The sequence below is a fragment of the Ranitomeya imitator genome, chromosome 3 (genome assembly GCF_032444005.1).
Source record: "Ranitomeya imitator isolate aRanImi1 chromosome 3, aRanImi1.pri, whole genome shotgun sequence".
NCBI lineage: Eukaryota > Metazoa > Chordata > Amphibia > Anura > Dendrobatidae > Ranitomeya > Ranitomeya imitator.
The window spans coordinates 546,210,901-546,230,492 of NC_091284.1; positions in this window are offsets into that span (position 1 = coordinate 546,210,901).

Genomic DNA, 19,592 nt, shown 5'->3' on the forward strand with positions numbered 1-19,592 from the left:
CGCTCTGCTCCTCTGTGCCAGGTGCAGTGCTGGGTATTGCCGTGTGAGACTCAGCCAAGTCACACGCAAGTGAGTAGGAGCACTAAGGCCACGTTTGCTCGTTCAGTATTTGGTTGTTATTTTACATCAGTATCTGTAAGCTAAAACCAGGAGTGGGTGATAAATACAGAAGTGGTGACGTGTTTCTATTAGGCCGGTGTCACGCTAGCGAGTTTTACGGATGTATGAGAGGCGCAGAAAATATGGATTGCACACGGTACAATGATTCTCTATGGCCCAGCTCCTATCTGCCGTATGTTACAGATCCGTATTATACGGTCATGTACGGCCGTAGAAAATCGCAGGATACTGCGTTTGTCACCGTATTGCACAAAAAATCGCCAATGAAAGTCTATGGGTGCGCAAAAAATACGGATTACACACGGACCAGCAGTCTGACCTGCGAGAAATACGCCAGACATCTCCAGGTGCCAGGAATTGTGCCAAGCCACTCAATCAGGAAGCTCAGACATGCTAATTAGCTGAAAAAGCCACACAGACATCCCGGAAGTCTTGCGTTTGCCTCCACGGAGTTCCAAGCAGCATGGCCAGCATAATCAACATCGATATGCTCCTCATCCTGGTCCAAGAAAGGCCTGAGATCTGGGACCAGCGTGATCCAAACTATGCCAACCGGGCCAGGAAAGAGGCAGCTTGGAGGACCATCTGTGGGATCCTATTCCAAGATTATGCCCAACGGCCACGTGCGGAGCAGACACAACTTTGTAAGTACACTCAAGTTTCGACATTAATTAACCTTGAAAAATGCTTTACCTACATGATTGCAGGAAGAATATTTTTGGTCTTAGTATGGTATTTTTTGCCATTTTTCTGCAAAAACAAAGATGATTAACATGAGAAAGGGTTTATGTACATAGCTTATAAAGATGTTGCCTTGGGTACTATTTTTGTTTACGCAAAACTCGTACAGAGGGGTGTGGACCCTGTCCTTGTGTTGAGTCTTTTTCTTGTGTATAATGTTTTTTCTTAAGCAATTGTAACATTAACCCCTCTGTGACCTTAGACGTACTATCCCGTCGAGGTGCCCTGGGCTTATCTGACCCTGGACGGGATAGTACGTCATAGCCGATCGGCCGCGCTCACGGGGGGAGCACGGCCGATCGCGGCCGGGTGTCAGCTGCTTATCGCAGCTGACATCCGGCACTATGTGCCAGGAGCGGTCACGGACCGCCCCCGGCACATTAACCCCTGGCACACCGTGATCAAAGATGATCGCGATGTGCCGGCGGTGCAGGGAAGCACCGCGCAGGGAGGGGGCTCCCTGCGGGCTTCCCAGAGCCCCCCGCAGCAACGCGATGTGATCGCGTTGCTGCGAGGGTCTCCTCACCTCCCTCCCTGCTCGAGCCCCGGATCCAAGATGGCCGCGGATCCGGGTCCTGCAGGGAGGGAGGTGGCTTCACAGAGCCTGCTTAGAGCAGGCACTGTGAAGGCTGCAGCGCTGCATGTCAGATCAGTGATCTGACAGAGTGCTGTGCAAACTGTCAGATCACTGATCTGTGATGTCCCCCCCGGGACAAAGTAAAAAAGTAAAAAAAAATTTTTCCAAATGTGTAAAAAAAATAAAAAAAAATATTCCAAAATAATGAAAAAAAAAAAAAAATATTATTCCCATAAATACATTTCTTCATCTAAATAAAAAAAAAAACCAATAAAAGTACACATATTTAGTATCGCCGCGTCCGTAACGACCCGACCTATAAAACTGTCCCACTAGTTAACCCCTTCAGTAAACACCGTAAGAAAAAAAAAACGAGGCAAAAAACAACACTTTATTATCATACCGCCGAACAAAAAGTGGAATAACACGCGATCAAAAGGACAGATATAAATAACCATGGTACCGCTGAAAGCGTCATATTGTCCCGCAAAAAAAGAGCCGCCATACAGCATCATCAGCAAAAAAATAAAAAAGTTATAGTCCTGAGAATAAAGCGATGCAAAAATAATTATTTTTTCTGTAAAATAGTTTTTATCGTATAAAAGCACCAAACCATAAAAAAATGATATAAATGAGGTATCGCTGTAATCGTACTGACCCGAAGAATAAAACTGATTTATCAATTTTACCATACGCGGAACGGTATAAACGCCTCCCCCAATAGAAATTCATGAATAGCTGGCTTTTGGTCATTCTTCCTCACAAAAATCGGAATAAAAAGCGATCAAAAAATGTCACGTGCCCAAAAATGTTTTCAATAAAAACGTCAACTCGTCCCGCAAAAAACAAGACCTCACATGACTCTGTGGACCAAAATATGGAAAAATTATAGCTCTCAAAATGTGGTATTGCAAAAAATATTTTTTGCAATAAAAAGGGTCTTTCAGTGTGTGACGGCTGCCAATCATAAAAATCCGCTAAACAACTCGCTATAAAAGTAAATCAAACCCCCCTTCATCACCCCCTTAGTTAGGGAAAAATAAAAAAAAATGTATTTATTTCCATTTTCCCATTAGGGCTAGGGTTAGGGCTAAGATTAGGGTTAGGGTTAGGGCTAGGGCTAGGGTTAGGGCTAGGGTTAGGGCTAGGGCTAGGGTTAGGGTTAGGGCTAGGGTTAGGGCTAGGGTTAGGGTTAGGGCTAGGGTTAGGGCTAGGGTTAGGTCTAGGGTTAGGGCTAGGGTCAGGGCTAGGGCTAGGGTTAGGGCTAGGGTTAGGGCTAGGGTTAGGGTTAGGGCTAGGGTTAGGGTTAGGGTTAGGGCTAGGGTTAGGGCTAGGGTTAGGGTTAGGGTTGGGGCTACAGTTAGGGTTGGGGCTAAAGTTAGGGTTAGGGTTTAGATTACATTTACAGTTGGGAATAGGGTTGGGATTAGGGTTAGGGGTGTGTCAGGGTTAGAGGTGTGGTTAGGGTTACCGTTGGAATTAGGGTTAGGGGTGTGTTTAGATTAGGGTTTCAGTTATAATTGGGGGGTTTCCACTGTTTCGGCACATCAGGGGCTCTCCAAACACGACATGGCGTCCGATCTCAATTCCAGCCAATTCTGCGTTGAAAAAGTAAAACAGTGCTCCTTCCCTTCCGAGCTCTCCTGTGTGCCCAAACAGGGGTTTACCCCAACATATGGGGTATCAGCGTACTCAGGACAAATTGGACAACAACTTTTGTGGACCAATTTCTCCTGTTACCCTTGGGAAAATACAAAACTGGGGGCTAAAAAATAATTTTTGTGGGAAAACAAAAAGATTTTTTATTTTCACGGCTCTGCGTTATAAACTGTAGTGAAACACTTGGGGGTTCAAAGTTCTCACAACACATCTAGATAAGTTCATTGAGGGGTCTAGTTTCCAATATGGGGTCACTTGTGGGGGGTTTCTACTGTTTAGGTACATTAGGGGCTCTGCAAACGCAATGTGACGCCTGCAGACCAATCCATCTAAGTCTGCATTCCAAATGATGCTCCTTCCCTTCCGAGCCCTCCCATGCGCCCAAACGGTGGTTCCCCCCCACATATCGGGTATCAGCGTACTCAGGACAAATTGGACAACAACATTTAGGGTCCAATGTCTCCTGCTAACCTTGGAAAAATACAAAACTGGGGGCTAAAATATAATTTTTGTGGAAAAAAAAATATTTTTTATTTGCATGGCTCTGCGTTATAAACTGTAGTGAAATACTTGGGGGTTCAAAGCTCTCACAACACATCAAGATGAGTTCCTTAGGGGGTCTACTTTCCAAAATGGTGTCACTTGTGGGGGGTTTCTACTGTTTAGGTACATTAGGGGCTCTGCAAACGCAATGTGACGCCTGCAGACCATTCCACCTAAGTCTGCATTCCAAATGGCGCTCCTTCCCTTCCGAACCCTCCCATGCGCCCAAACGGTGGTTCCCCCCCACATATGGGGGTATCAGCGTACTCAGGACAAATTGGACAACAACTTTTGGGGTCCAATTTCTCCTGTTACCCTAGAGAAAATACAAAACTGGGGGCTAAAAAATAATTTTTGTGGGAAAAAAATTTTGTTTTATTTTTATGGCTCTGCATTATAAACTTCTGTGAAGCCCTTGGTGGGTCAAAGTGCTCACCACACATCCAGATAAGTTCCTTAGGGGGTCTACTTTCCAAAATGGTGTCACTTGTGGGGGGTTTCAATGTTTAGGCACATCAGTGGCTCTCCAAACGCAACATGGCGTCCCATCTCAATTCCTGTCAATTTTGCATTGAAAAGTCAAACGGCGCTCCTTCCCTTCCGAGCTCTCCCATGCGCCCAAACAGTGGTTTACTGCCACATATGGGGTATCAGCGTACTCGGGACAAATTGGACAACAACTTTTGAGGTCCAATTTCTTCTCTTACCCTTGGAAAAATAAAAAATTGGGGGCAAAAATATAATTTTTGTGAAAAAATATGATTTTTTATTTTTACGGTCTGCATTATAAACTTCTGTGAAGCACTTGGTGGGTCAAAGTGCTCACCACACCTCTAGATAAGTTCCTTAGGGGGTCTACTTTCCAAAATGGTGTCACTTGTGGGGGGTTTCAATGTTTAGGCACATCAGTGGCTCTCCAAACGCAACATGGCGTCCCATCTCAATTTCTGTCAATTTTGCATTGAAAAGTCAAACTGCGCTCCTTCCCTTCCGAGCTCTCCCATGCGCCCAAACAGTGGTTTACTGCCACATATGGGGTATCAGCGTACTCAGGACAAATTGGACAACAACTTTTTGGGTCCAATTTCTCCTGTTACCCTTGGTAAAATAAAACAAATTGGAGCTGAAGTAAATTTTTTGTGTAAAAAAGTTAAATGTTCATTTTTATTTAAACATTCCAAAAATTCCTATTAAACACCCGAAGGGTTAATAAACTTCTTGAATGTGGTTTTGAGCACCTTGAGGGGTGCAGTTTTTAGAATGGTGTCACACTTGGGCATTTTCTATCATATAGACCCCTCAAAATGACTTCAAATGAGACGTGGTCCCTAAAAAAAAATGGTGTTGTAAAAATGAGAAATTGCTGGTCAACTTTTAACCCTTATAACTCCCTAACAAAAAAAAAAATTGGTTCCAAAATTATGCTGATGTAAAGGAGACATGTGGGAAATGTTACTTATTAAGTATTTTGTGTGACATATCTCTGTGATTTAATTGCATAAAAATTCAAAGTTTGAAAATTGCGAAATTTTCAAAATTTTCGCCAAATTTCCGTTTTTTTCACAAATAAACGCAGGTACTATCAAAGAAATTTTACCACTATCATGAAGTACAATATGTCACGAGAAAACAATGTCAGAATCACCAGGATCCGTTGAAGCGTTTCGGAGTTATAACCTCATAAAGGGACAGTTGTTATGGCTGGCAATCAGGCAACACAGCGTGCAGTAATCAGCGCACATACAGAGATCTGGCAATAACCAAAAACAATAGGACGAGCTCTGAGACGTGGAATCTCTGTAGACTGCAGTACCTGATCTATCCTCACACAACTGGAAGCAGCAGTGGATTGCGCCTATCAACTACCTATGCAACTCGGCACTGCCTGAGGAGCTGACTAGCCTGAAGATAGAAATACAAGCCTGACTTACCTCAGAGAAATACCCCAAAGGAATAGGCAGCCCCCACATATAATGACTGTTAGCAAGATGAAAAGACAAACGTAGGAATGAAATAGATTCAGCAAAGTGAGGCCCGATATTCTAGACAGAGCGAGGATAGCAAAGAGAACTATGCAGTCTACAAAAAACCCTAAAACGAAAACCACGCAAAGGGGCAAAAAGACCCACCGTGCCGAACTAACAGCACGGCGGTGCACCCCTTTGCTTCTCAGAGCTTCCAGCAAAAGATAATAACAAGCTGGACAGAAAAAACAGAAAACAAACTAGAAGCACTTATCTAGCAGAGCAGCAGGCCCAAGGAAAGATGCAGTAGCTCAGATCCAACACTGGAACATTGACAAGGAGCAAGGAAGACAGACTCAGGTGGAGCTAAATAGCAAGGCAGCCAACGAGCTCACCAAAACACCTGAGGGAGGAAGCCCAGAGACTGCAATACCACTTGTGACCACAGAAGTGAACTCAGCCACAGAATTCACAACAGTACCCCCCCCTTGAGGAGGGGTCACCGAACCCTCACCAGAACCCCCAGGCCGACCAGGATGAGCCACATGAAAGGCACGAACAAGATCTGGGGCATGGACATCAGAGGCAAAAACCCAGGAATTATCTTCCTGAGCATAACCCTTCCATTTGACCAGATACTGGAGTTTCCGTCTAGAGACACGAGAATCCAAAATCTTCTCCACAATATACTCCAATTCCCCCTCCACCAAAACAGGGGCAGGAGGCTCCACAGATGGAACCATAGGTGCCACGTATCTCCTCAACAACGACCTATGGAATACATTATGTATGGAAAAGGAGTCTGGGAGGGTCAGACGAAAAGACACCGGATTGAGAATCTCAGAAATCCTATACGGACCAATAAAACAAGGTTTAAATTTAGGAGAGGAAACCTTCATAGGTATATGACGAGAAGATAACCAAACCAGATCCCCAACACGAAGTCGGGGTCCCACACGGCGTCTGCGATTAGCGAAAAGCTGAGCCTTCTCCTGGGACAAGGTCAAATTGTCCACTACCTGAGTCCAGATCTGCTGCAACCTGTCCACCACATAATCCACACCAGGACAGTCCGAAGACTCAACCTGTCCTGAAGAGAAACGAGGATGGAACCCAGAATTGCAGAAAAATGGAGAGACCAAGGTAGCCGAGCTGGCCCGATTATTAAGGGCGAACTCAGCCAACGGCAAAAATGACACCCAATCATCCTGGTCAGCGGAAACAAAACATCTCAGATATGTTTCCAAGGTCTGATTGGTTCGTTCGGTCTGGCCATTAGTCTGAGGATGGAAGGCCGAGGAAAAAGATAGGTCAATGCCCATCCTACCACAAAAGGCTCGCCAGAACCTCGAGACAAACTGGGAACCTCTGTCAGAAACAATATTCTCAGGAATGCCATGTAAACGAACCACATGCTGGAAGAACAAAGGCACCAAATCAGAGGAGGAAGGCAATTTAACCAAGGGCACCAGATGGACCATTTTAGAAAAGCGATCACAGACCACCCAAATGACAGACATCTTTTGAGAAACGGGAAGGTCAGAAATGAAATCCATCGAAATATGTGTCCAAGGCCTCTTCGGGACCGGCAAGGGCAAAAGCAACCCACTGGCACGTGAACAGCAGGGCTTAGCCCTAGCACAAATTCCACAGGACTGCACAAAAGCACGCACATCCCGTGACAGAGATGGCCACCAGAAGGATCTAGCAACCAACTCCCTGGTACCAAAGATTCCTGGATGACCGGCCAGCACCGAACAATGAAGTTCAGAGATAACTTTACTAGTCCACCTATCAGGGACGAACAGTTTCTCGGCCGGACAACGATCAGGTTTATTAGCCTGAAATTTCTGCAACACTCTCCGCAAATCAGGGGAGATGGCAGACACAATGACTCCTTCCTTGAGGATACTCGCCGGCTCAGATAACCCCGGAGAGTCGGGCACAAAACTCCTAGACAGAGCATCCGCCTTCACATTTTTAGAGCCCGGAAGGTATGAAATCACAAAATCAAAACGAGCAAAAAATAACGACCAACGGGCCTGTCTAGGATTCAAGCGCTTGGCAGACTCAAGATAAGTAAGGTTCTTATGATCAGTCAAAACCACCACGCGATGCTTAGCACCCTCAAGCCAATGACGCCACTCCTCGAATGCCCACTTCATGGCCAGCAACTCTCGGTTGCCCACATCATAATTACGCTCAGCAGCAGAAAATTTCCTGGAAAAGAAAGCACATGGTTTGAACACTGAGCAACCAGAACCTCTCTGTGACAAAACCGCCCCTGCACCAATCTCAGAAGCATCAACCTCGACCTGGAACGGAAGAGAAACATCAGGTTGACACAACACAGGGGCACAGCAAAAACGACGCTTCAACTCCTGAAAAGCTTCCACGGCAGCAGAAGACCAATTAACCAAATCAGCACCCTTCTTGGTCAAATCGGTCAATGGTCTGGCAATGCTAGAAAAATTACAGATGAAGCGACGATAAAAATTAGCAAAGCCCAGGAATTTCTGCAAACTTTTTAGAGATGTCGGCTGAGTCCAATCCTGGATGGCCTGAACCTTAACCGGATCCATCTCGATAGTAGAAGGGGAAAAGATGAACCCCAAAAATGAAACTTTCTGCACACCGAAGAGACACTTTGATCCCTTCACGAACAAGGAATTAGCACGCAGTACCTGGAAAACCATTCTGACTTGCTTCACATGAGACTCCCAATCATCTGAGAAGATCAAAATGTCATCCAAGTAAACAATCAAGAATTTATCCAGATACTCACGGAAAATGTCATGCATAAAAGACTGAAAAACAGATGGAGCATTGGCAAGTCCGAACGGCATCACCAGATACTCAAAATGACCCTCGGGCGTATTAAATGCCGTTTTCCATTCATCTCCCTGCCTGATTCTCACCAGATTATACGCACCACGAAGATCAATCTTAGTAAACCAACTAGCCCCCTTAATCCGAGCAAACAAGTCAGAAATCAATGGCAAGGGATACTGAAACTTAACAGTGATCTTATTAAGAAGGCGGTAATCAATACACGGTCTTAGCGAACCATCCTTCTTGGCTACAAAAAAGAACCCAGCTCCCAATGGTGACGACGATGGGCGAATATGTCCCTTCTCCAGGGACTCCTTCACATAACTGCGCATAGCGGTGTGTTCAGGTACGGACAAATTAAATAAACGACCCTTAGGGAATTTACTACCAGGAATCAAATCGATAGCACAATCACAATTCCTATGCGGAGGAAGGGCATCAGACTTGGACTCTTCAAATACATCCTGAAAGTCCGACAAGAACTCTGGGATGTCAGAAGGAATGGATGACGAAATAGACAAAAATGGAACATCACCATGTACTCCCTGACAACCCCAGCTGGTTACCGACATAGAGTTCCAATCCAATACTGGATTATGGGTTTGTAGCCATGGCAACCCCAACACGACCACATCATGCAAATTATGCAGTACCAAAAAGCGAATAACTTCCTGATGTGCAGGAGCCATGCACATGGTCAGCTGGGCCCAGTACTGAGGCTTATTCTTGGCCAGAGGTGTAGCATCAATTCCTCTCAACGGAATAGGACACCGCAAAGGCTCCAAGAAAAATCCACAACGTTTAGCATAATCCAAATCCATCAGATTCAGGGCAGCGCCTGAATCCACAAACGCCATGACAGAATATGATGACAAAGAGCACATTAAGGTAATGGACAAAAGGAATTTGGACTGTACAGTACCAATAACGGCAGAGCTATCGAACCGCCTAGTGCGTTTAGGACAATTAGAAATAGCATGAGTAGAATCACCACAATAAAAACACAGTCTGTTCAGACGTCTGTGTTCGTGCCGTTCTACTTTAGTCATAGTCCTGTCGCACTGCATAGGCTCAAGCTTACTCTCAGACAATACCGCCAGATGGTGCACAGATTTACGCTCGCGCAAGCGACGACCGATCTGAATGGCCAAGGACATAGACTCATTCAAACCAGCAGGCATAGGAAATCCCACCATTACATCCTTAAGAGCTTCAGAGAGACCCTTTCTGAACAAAGCCGCTAGTGCAGATTCATTCCACAGAGTGAGTACTGACCATTTCCTAAATTTCTGACAATATACTTCTACATCATCCTGACCCTGGCATAAAGCCAGCAGATTTTTCTCAGCTTGATCCACTGAATTAGGCTCATCGTAAAGCAATCCCAGCGCCTGGAAAAATGCATCAACATTACTCAATGCAGAATCTCCTGGTGCAAGAGAAAACGCCCAGTCCTGTGGGTCGCCGCGCAAAAAAGAAATAATAATCAAAACCTGTTGAATAGGATTACCAGAAGAATGAGGTTTCAAGGCCAAAAATAGCTTACAATTATTTCTGAAGCTCAGGAACTTAGTTCTGTCACCAAAAAACAAATCAGGAATCGGAATTCTTGGTTCTAGCATCGATTTCTGATCAATAGTATCTTGAATCTTTTGTACATTTACAACGAGATTATCCATTGAGGAGCACAGAGCCTGAATATCCATGTCCACAGCTGTGTCCTGAAGCACTCTAATGTCTAGGGGAAAAAAAAGACTGAAGACAGAGCTAAGAAAAAAAAATGATGTCAGGATTTCTTTTTTCCCTCTATTGGAAATCATTGAAGGGCTCCTTGTACTGTTATGGCTGGCAATCAGGCAACACAGCGTGCAGTAATCAGCGCACATACAGAGATCTGGCAATAACCAAAAACAATAGGACGAGCTCTGAGACGTGGAATCTCTGTAGACTGCAGTACCTGATCTATCCTCACACAACTGGAAGCAGCAGTGGATTGCGCCTATCAACTACCTATGCAACTCGGCACTGCCTGAGGAGCTGACTAGCCTGAAGATAGAAATACAAGCCTGACTTACCTCAGAGAAATACCCCAAAGGAATAGGCAGCCCCCACATATAATGACTGTTAGCAAGATGAAAAGACAAACGTAGGAATGAAATAGATTCAGCAAAGTGAGGCCCGATATTCTAGACAGAGCGAGGATAGCAAAGAGAACTATGCAGTCTACAAAAAACCCTAAAACGAAAACCACGCAAAGGGGCAAAAAGACCCACCGTGCCGAACTAACAGCACGGCGGTGCACCCCTTTGCTTCTCAGAGCTTCCAGCAAAAGATAATAACAAGCTGGACAGAAAAAACAGAAAACAAACTAGAAGCACTTATCTAGCAGAGCAGCAGGCCCAAGGAAAGATGCAGTAGCTCAGATCCAACACTGGAACATTGACAAGGAGCAAGGAAGACAGACTCAGGTGGAGCTAAATAGCAAGGCAGCCAACGAGCTCACCAAAACACCTGAGGGAGGAAGCCCAGAGACTGCAATACCACTTGTGACCACAGAAGTGAACTCAGCCACAGAATTCACAACAGACAGTGGTCAGAATTGTAAAAATTGGCCTGGTCATTAACGTGCAAACCACCCTTGGGGGTAAAGGGGTTAAGCAAATCATTTAAGAAGGCATTTTATTATAATCGTTCAAATATGATCTATCAATGCCAACTGTTTTAAGCAATGTGCAGAATGATGATAAAAAATATTTGTTACCATGTCATTGCAGTGGATGATGTTATGACACGATGGCGCAGCATCAGGGACCAGTACCGGCGGGAAAGGCAGCAGCGAGCAAGAAGTGGGTCAGCAGCACCAACCAAAAAAAGGAAGTACATATATTACGATCGACTTTCCTTTTTGGATGCCAGTAAGTAAAAACACCACAACACATTTTTTTTTTAATATTAGTATTAATCTTATTTTTTCTTGTTCTAGCGCCATTTATTCCATGGCGCTTAACATGTAAGGAGGGGTAAACCTATTAAAAAAATATTTTTTAAAATACAAAAAAAAATAACTGGTACAGGAGGAGAGAGGACCCTGCCCACAAAGCCTCACAAGCTACAACAAGGGATGGGAGAGAATACAGTAGGCGAGGGTAGAGCTGGTCATGCAGTGGTTTGGTCGATCGGTGATTACTGCAGGTTATATGCTTGTCGGAAGAGGTGGGTCTTCATGCTCTTTTTGAAGCTTTCAATGGTAGGCGAGAGTCAGATGTGTTGTGGTAGTGGTTTACACAGTAGGGGTGATACACGAGATAAATCTTTTATACGATTGTGGGAATAGGAGATAAGAGGATAGTACAGAAGGAGATCTTGTGAGGATCTGAGGTTGCTTGTAGGTAATTACCAAGAGACAAGGTCACACATGTATAATAAACATATGTTTGAAAATCACTCAAATATTTATTTGTTGTATTATTTTATTTTTTTTCATAACAGACCTCAATCCAACCTCACCGAGAGGGAGACTGGGTCAGACTCAGAGGTTGTGATAGATCCAGTTGTTGTTGACGAAGAGGTGGCATGCCCATCTTTCACTTCCACATCCTCCATCCTTCCTGAAACATCTGCTTCAGCATCACAAGAGACTGCACCAAGTTTACAAGATGCAGCACCATCAACATCAGCAGCACCTCCTGATACTGTAAGCCAGGAAGAGCATGGACACAGCAGCAGCCCTACTCTCCCACTGGTGTCCTCCCCACAGGCATCTGGGGCTTTATGCAGAGGCCGCAGAAGGAGAGAGCTGCAAGCCACTAGGAGGGATGTTGATGCTGGGGTCCTCAATTATTTGGCCAGGGCAGCCACGGATGATGGAAAGGAGGCCTTTGCTCGAAGCCTGGCACGGTACCTTCGTCCCCTGCCCCGTGAGGTGAGGCTACGTGTGAGAGGGTGTATTCAAATCCTGATTGATTTAAGCACCCCTCCCAAGTGCTGTATTTGCACTTTGTTCTGTTTTGTTTTTCAAAAAAAATACAAAACCAAAAAAAAATTATAACCATATGAAAAAATATGGTTAAAAGTTTACAACAAAAGGCTTTTGCTCTAAGTAAAAAATTTTGTCAAAAGCCAATTGATGTTTGTGGACAAATCATTATTACATCACACACATGTGCTCTGTTCATAATAATCTGGTAATTAAGGAAATACAACACACAGAGTACTGTTTGTGTAGACAAAAATATTTTATGTTGATAACATATTTTGAAAATAAGAAAATCACAACTGAGAAACAGCATAATCTTGCCAGGGAGTAGCACCCTGAGGAGAAACAAAATAATTTGTGAAAATATCTCTCACTTTGATTCCAGAAAGGGGACAGCACGGAGGAGGACCATGTGGTATAGGGCTGCTCACATTGGGCAACATTTCTTCACTAAGAACAGCTGACGGGCAATCATGAAGTCTAGTAAAATTGAGCAAAACAACACAAGCCTTAATCACTTCATTAATAGTAGCCTCACTCAGCTGAATGGCAGACTGGAGGAGACGCCATTTGGCACACAGAATCTCAAAGGCACACTCCACCAGTCTATGCGCCCTGGAAAGCCTCAAATTAAAAACACGCCGCCGTTGATCCAGGTTGCGCCTGGCTGGTATAAGGCCTCATGACATTCCTTGTCAATTGGAAGGCCTCATCTCCAACAAGAACATATGGCACTGCTTCAGCATTGGAGCTTGAGAGTTGTTGTGGTGGTGGGAGGTCTATCTGGTTTTCACGTAGCCGCCGACCAATAATGGACGAATTAAAGACCCTTGAGTCTCCTGTTTGCCCATAAGCCCCAATGTCTACAATTATAAACCTGTAGTTACTGTCAACTGCAGCTAACAGAACTACAGAGAAAAACTGGTTATAATTGTAGAATTGGGAGCCCGAGTTCGGCGGCTTATGCACCCTGATATGTTTCCCATACAGGGCTCCAATGCAGTGTGGGAAGTCACAGGTGTCATTGAACCCATGGGCTATTTTTAGCCAATCAGCCATTTTTGTCTCAGGCATAACAAGTTCATGGAGTTTGTCCCATATTTCAATACATGTGGAATGCACAATGCCAGAAATGGTGGAGCGACCAATGAGAAACTCCAGGTGTAGTCCCGCATAAGACAAGCCAGTTCACAGATAGCTGAAAGGACACAAAAAAACATATTAGTTCGGTAACAATAGTTTAGACAACACATGATAAAGCGCAAGTATGTTGGTTACTAAAAAAAACAGGAATGTCAATGAAAAACATCTATCTGTACCTAGTGTACATAAGTAGAACATTAAAAATAGATATTTTAAGTGTGGTTTTATCCTAAGGAAAACATATATTTAGAAATAGCTGCTAGCAAACAACCCTGAAAAATAAAACATCATCAACATACATTATGTGAGGTTGTTGAATACATACCGTAAGGTAAGGAGATGACGCTCCTCTGCGGATATGCTTTTTCGCATCCTGGTGTCCTGATACGTGGGGCCTGGATGTACTGTCTCCAACAAGATATCAAATGTTGGTATTGTCATTTGACAGTATAGGTAGAACTTATCAGGATGTGCCCGCAGAGCTGTATAGAGCTTTGAAAATGGCCTTCAGTGAGGCGTTGAGTCAAAAGAGGATGCACCCACATTCTTCTTCTCCTCCTTCGCGGATCGACAATCACAGGGTATGGCTGGCCAAACCGAAGCGACAAAACCCAGTTAAACAAAACCCGCTGAGTTGGGGTGAAGTGCAGTAGGTCATGTGCAAACGTTACCACAACACACCAACAGATGCACAACCACAAAATGGCCATATGGGAGGGTTCCACCTGTTGTAGAGGCCTTAAATAGGGTTGATGAGGCTTATTTAAATTAATTACAACCTCCAAAACCGTTAAATGTCCATTTTGGCAGGTTGCATGAAAAAAACGCATTACGGATGTCATACGGATTACATACGCAACATTACATGGGCAAAATACGCGACCACACCTTGCCTACGGATTACATATGGATCAACATTTCGGGATTTTTTCTGCGTATTACTGCCGTAAAATACGCACCGTATTTACCTACGCTGAGTGTGACGCCGGCCTTATACGTTTCCTCTGATTGTTCCACTCCTGGTTTTGGCTTACAAATACTGATGTAAAATCCTGACTGATTCTTAATGTGTGAATGTAGTCTTAAAGGAGCACTATAAACTTTCTGTTAGGCCACGTTTACATGTTCAGTAATTGGTCAGTATTTTACATCAGTAAGCTAAAATCAGAAGTGGAACAATCAGAGGAAAAGTATAATAGAAACACGTCACCACTTCTGTATTCATCACCCACTCCTGGTTCTGGCTTACAGATACTGAGGTAAAATACTGACAAAATACTGAACATGTGAACACAGCCTTTGAGTTGAACAGGTCTATGTGTGAAAATTGGCAAAAATATTCTTCAAACACTTGTTATTCGCACATATAAAATGTCGCAAAGTATTTATATGGATTCTTGAGATAACAGCTCCAAGGTTAGCATGGGTTTCCGAATTCAAACGGCACCAAAAATGCTTGATTAAAGCACAATGAATCAAGAAGGTCTGAAGAAGCAGTACGAGCTTTCAGTTAGGTCATGTTCCCATGTAGTGTGAATGCTGCGTTATTTCCATTGCATTTTTTTGTGCAGAAAATTTGCTGTTCAAGTAAAGTGAATGCGATTTCATGAAAATGTATTCCCACAGTGCATTTAAAGATGCTGTTGAACTGGGAATTTTTTGCTGCACTTTTTCACTTATAGGGAGAGCATAGAAAAATGCATGTAAATAACGCAGTTGTGTTTTTAAGTGCCGAATCCCAGTGTTTTCGCTACTTCATAGACGCTACTTCAAATCTGTACCAAAAACACTTAAAAAGGGAAAACATGAAGAATTCAGGCAAAAATGCAATAATTAGAGAAGATTGCTCTGGCATATTTTAGTGTGGACACCTTAAAACAAAATAAAGAGGGGGAAAAGCTACTTTTTTGCACATTGGAAAATGGCCTTAGAGGTTAATAGGTCTGTCTGTGTAAGCTGGCAATACCACTTAATTCAGCTGTAATAACAGCTTCAAAGATACATTGGGATTCTTTATCCTCTGCTTTACTTTTTTCGTAAATGCTGTGAAAATATTTGCTTTTAGTAAAATATTATTTTTTCTATTGTAAATTAACGCATAGCTGTACTTTATCTAATGTACATTATTGAAGGTTCCCAGAATTTTAAAGCAATCATAAAGTGTTGTTTCCATTTTACGAATGTTAGCTTTATTTGCATGCACTGCACTTTCACAACAAAGTAAACCAGATACAAGGTCCTATGCAATTCGACATGTTATGGCTCATGCAGGCATCCTTGCAAATCGGTTCAATATTGGACCACACTGCACGGACTGGCTGTGGACCTCTCGACCCGAGCATGAAAGCCTCATAAAAATACATGAAGCTGTCATGCTTAAGTCTGGAGGCTTGTGGTCAGTCCATGCACTGCGGTTTAAAATCGGACCGATTTGCACGGATGTCTGCATGAGTTATACAGAGTCTTGATTCGACATACATAGAAGTCTATAGATCTACACCCTATCCCTGTGAACCACCAATTTTTTTTCTCTGTCAGATTCATAAGATACAAAGGAGATACAAATGTACTGTGTTTCACCCTATTTGTTGTTTTCTACTCTACTGATATGCCTTGGTGGAGTTCATCATCAAGATCCATAGAAACTCCATGTGCCACAGTACAGGCATTTTAGATGGAGAGTTCATAAGTGTAACTTAAAATAGACATTTTTTTCTTTAAATTAGACTCTTGTGATATCTCAAGGGTACTAAAATGTTTCAAAATATTTTAGCGAAAAAAATATGGAACTAGTTAAATAGCTCGGCTGGTTTCTGGTGTCTACAAATCATCACTGGCTATAAATTAATATGCTAATTGTACATATAGGGCAGCCTAATAGAGGTGTGTGACAAATTCCAGCTGTGTATTTGTAGGGATACAGTTCTGCTGAACTCATTACAACTAAAAGTTTGACAGACGTAATGCTGTCCTAAATGTAATGATTACAACACGCTTAAAAGCTGTACTTGAAACATGGTCAGGGAATGGTTCTCAGCTGCTTGGGTGTTAACTTGATGTTATATCAAGTTGCTTAATGGTAAAAAAGCATTACACCATATCATATTTTTAAATGGTAGCTTTTAAAAAATATACATCATCACATACGTTTTCCAAATTCTTTACAAACAGGTTCCTTCTGTGCTCGGATAGTTCTTTACAGGCTGATACATGTGTGTTTCTTTTGTGTGAATCTGTGTGACCTCTTAATGCTGAATAGGTCTTTGAGTGAAATTTTTCAGCTTTGTAATTAATGACCACAAGTTGAGGCCACCTGTTCATACAAGTTTTGTGATTTCCATCTTGCAAACCTTCAAAAGATATCATTAGGGTTGTTAATTTCACAATGGCGCTTATATATTTTATTGTTTTACCTATTTCCTAATAAATAAGGGCATATTCTGAAATTAGAAGTGTACCTGTGACTTTTTGGAATTCACGGCTTTAAAAGTGTATGGAGGTTTGATCAAGACAGGTAAATAATAATACAGAAGTTGAGCATTAAAATGTACAAGCAAATTGTCGTATTCTAGGCACATGCAATACTTTACATTGTGGGTACATAAGGCTTTTTTTTTGCCAAATCAAGAGACAACTTGTTTTGCTTTACATTTTGTTTGTGTTTGTATAATATAGATGTGAAAATATTTTGAAAAATAATTTCAACATGTGTTTTTTAAAAACCGTAAAAAAATTGATTTGTAGAAAACATGTTTTTAAGATGTGTCTGATTATTCAAATTTCAAATATTCTGGAAGAAATCACTGGAAGGAACATTGTCAGCTCTAATGACAAAACAATCTAATTAAGCAGAAATTCTTATGGTAAGAGATGGGCACCAAAGGGTATTCATCAGTACATTAAGAAGTCTTGGTGCAGAAGTTGCAAAGGCTATGCTGGAAGGCATCCACAGTCTAAATAAGAAACAGCACACAGGTATCCAGTGAACTAAAGGGACTCTGTCAGCACAGGATGACTGATCAGATGAAGTCCCGCTGCTTGGGCCAAATATTTAAATACATCTTCCCATCTGCTTGTTTTCCATCAGTCTCCGTCTCACTTCTTCTTTGATTGGCAGCTCTGGCTTCATATGGCTAAAGAAGGGTGGATATAGGAGGAAACTAAGAAGGTTTGAAGGTGTATTTAAATGATTGGCCCCACCATGACGCACTGAGAGCTTGTACTTGATTTGAACAGTTATTCTGTGCTGACAGAGTCCCTTTAACCCCTTCCCGACATGCGGCGTACATATATTGCTCTGCGACGGCAATCGCGTGTGGTTGTCAGCTCTGTGTGAGAGCTGACACTTCACAGGAATGCCCACGATCAGTGCTAGCGCTGATTGCTGGCATTTAACCCCTCTGAAGCTGCTGACAGTAGTGTGACAGTGGCGTAGAGGAGCATTGCATAGGGAATGAGTTCCCTGAGCGCTTCTATCAGGACAATGTGGTACGATCGCGTTGTCCTGATGGTCTCCATTGAGACCGCCAGCCCCAAGATGGCTGTGGAGTCCTTCTGGGTCCTGCAGGGAAGGTGGCTTGTGAGTGCCTGCTGAGAGCAGGTGCTGACATGCCTCCTTCCCTGCCTTTCAGATTCTGATGTTATACTCTGCAGTGCAGAAGCATTGCAGAGTATCAGATCTGCGAACTGACACTGTACAGGGACAATGTAAAAAAGTTTGTTTTTTTTTAAATATTTTTCAAAAACACTAAAGAAAAACACAGAAATATATATTTTTTCCAATACATAGATTTATTTATGTAAATAAAAAAAATAAACAATAAAAGTACAAATATGTGGTATCGCCACGTCGGTAACAGCCCAACCTATAAAATTGAAAATAGTAGTAATCCAGCAGGAATCCAGTACTTCTTGTAAAAAAAATTCAATGTTTATTGGTTCATCATTAAAAATACGGCGTACCGCAAAAAGAAGTGAATAAGCACATACAGCATCGTACACACAGAGCAGCATTTCTTCCAACACACTTTGACCCAAGTCATAGGCCGGCGTCACACTAGCGACTTTTACGGACGTATGAGCGCATAAAACACGTCCGTAAAACACGCATTACACACGGCCCAATGATTCTCAATGGGGCAGGTCCTATCAGCCGTATATTACGCATCCGTATTATACGGCTTTCTACGGCCGTAGAAAATCGCAGCATGCTGCATTTGTCAGGGTATTGCGCAAAAATACGCCAATGAAAGTCTATGGGGGCGCGCAAAATACGGAATGCATACGGACCATGCGTGTGACTTGCGAGAAATACGCTACACTCAGCCAGGTGTCAGGAATTGTCCAAAGGGCTCAATCAGGAAGCTGAAACATGCTAATTAGCTAAAAAAGCCAGACAGTGAACCCAGAAGTCTACTGCAGGCCTCCACGGAGTCAGATTCACCATGTCTCACATTATCAATGTGGATATGCTCCTAATTTTGGTCCAAGAAAGGCCAGTTCTTTGGGACCAAAGAGATCCAAACTATGCAAACAGGGCCCAAAAAGAGGCAGCATGGAGGAGTGTGTGTGGGTCCCTATTCCCACATTATGAGCAGCAGCCACGTGAGGCACAGAGACAAATAAGTAAGTACACTCATGTTTGTAATTTATTTTTCGTGTGAAACAGTAGTAGCTAACTCCTTAGAATTGGTATACATGATTTTTTAAATTATTACAGTTCTTAATTTAAGGCACACCAGTACCTACATGGTGCTGTACATGATAAACGGATTAAAATAATGGTTGGAACAGATGTCCCTTACAGTGTTAACCAGAAAAATACCATTCCTGGATAGAGGGTAGCGGACTCTGTCCTTGTGGCCTTACATACAAATTGGAATATTTGATCTCAATTACTAAGATATGTATTCCACAAATGCATATTCCTATGCTACACTAAAATCTGTGTAGTCAATTACACCTTGTGTGACCACTGTGCATAATGGGGTAATCAATTTGTTTAATGTATTTTGTTTCAGTGGGTGATGTTACCACA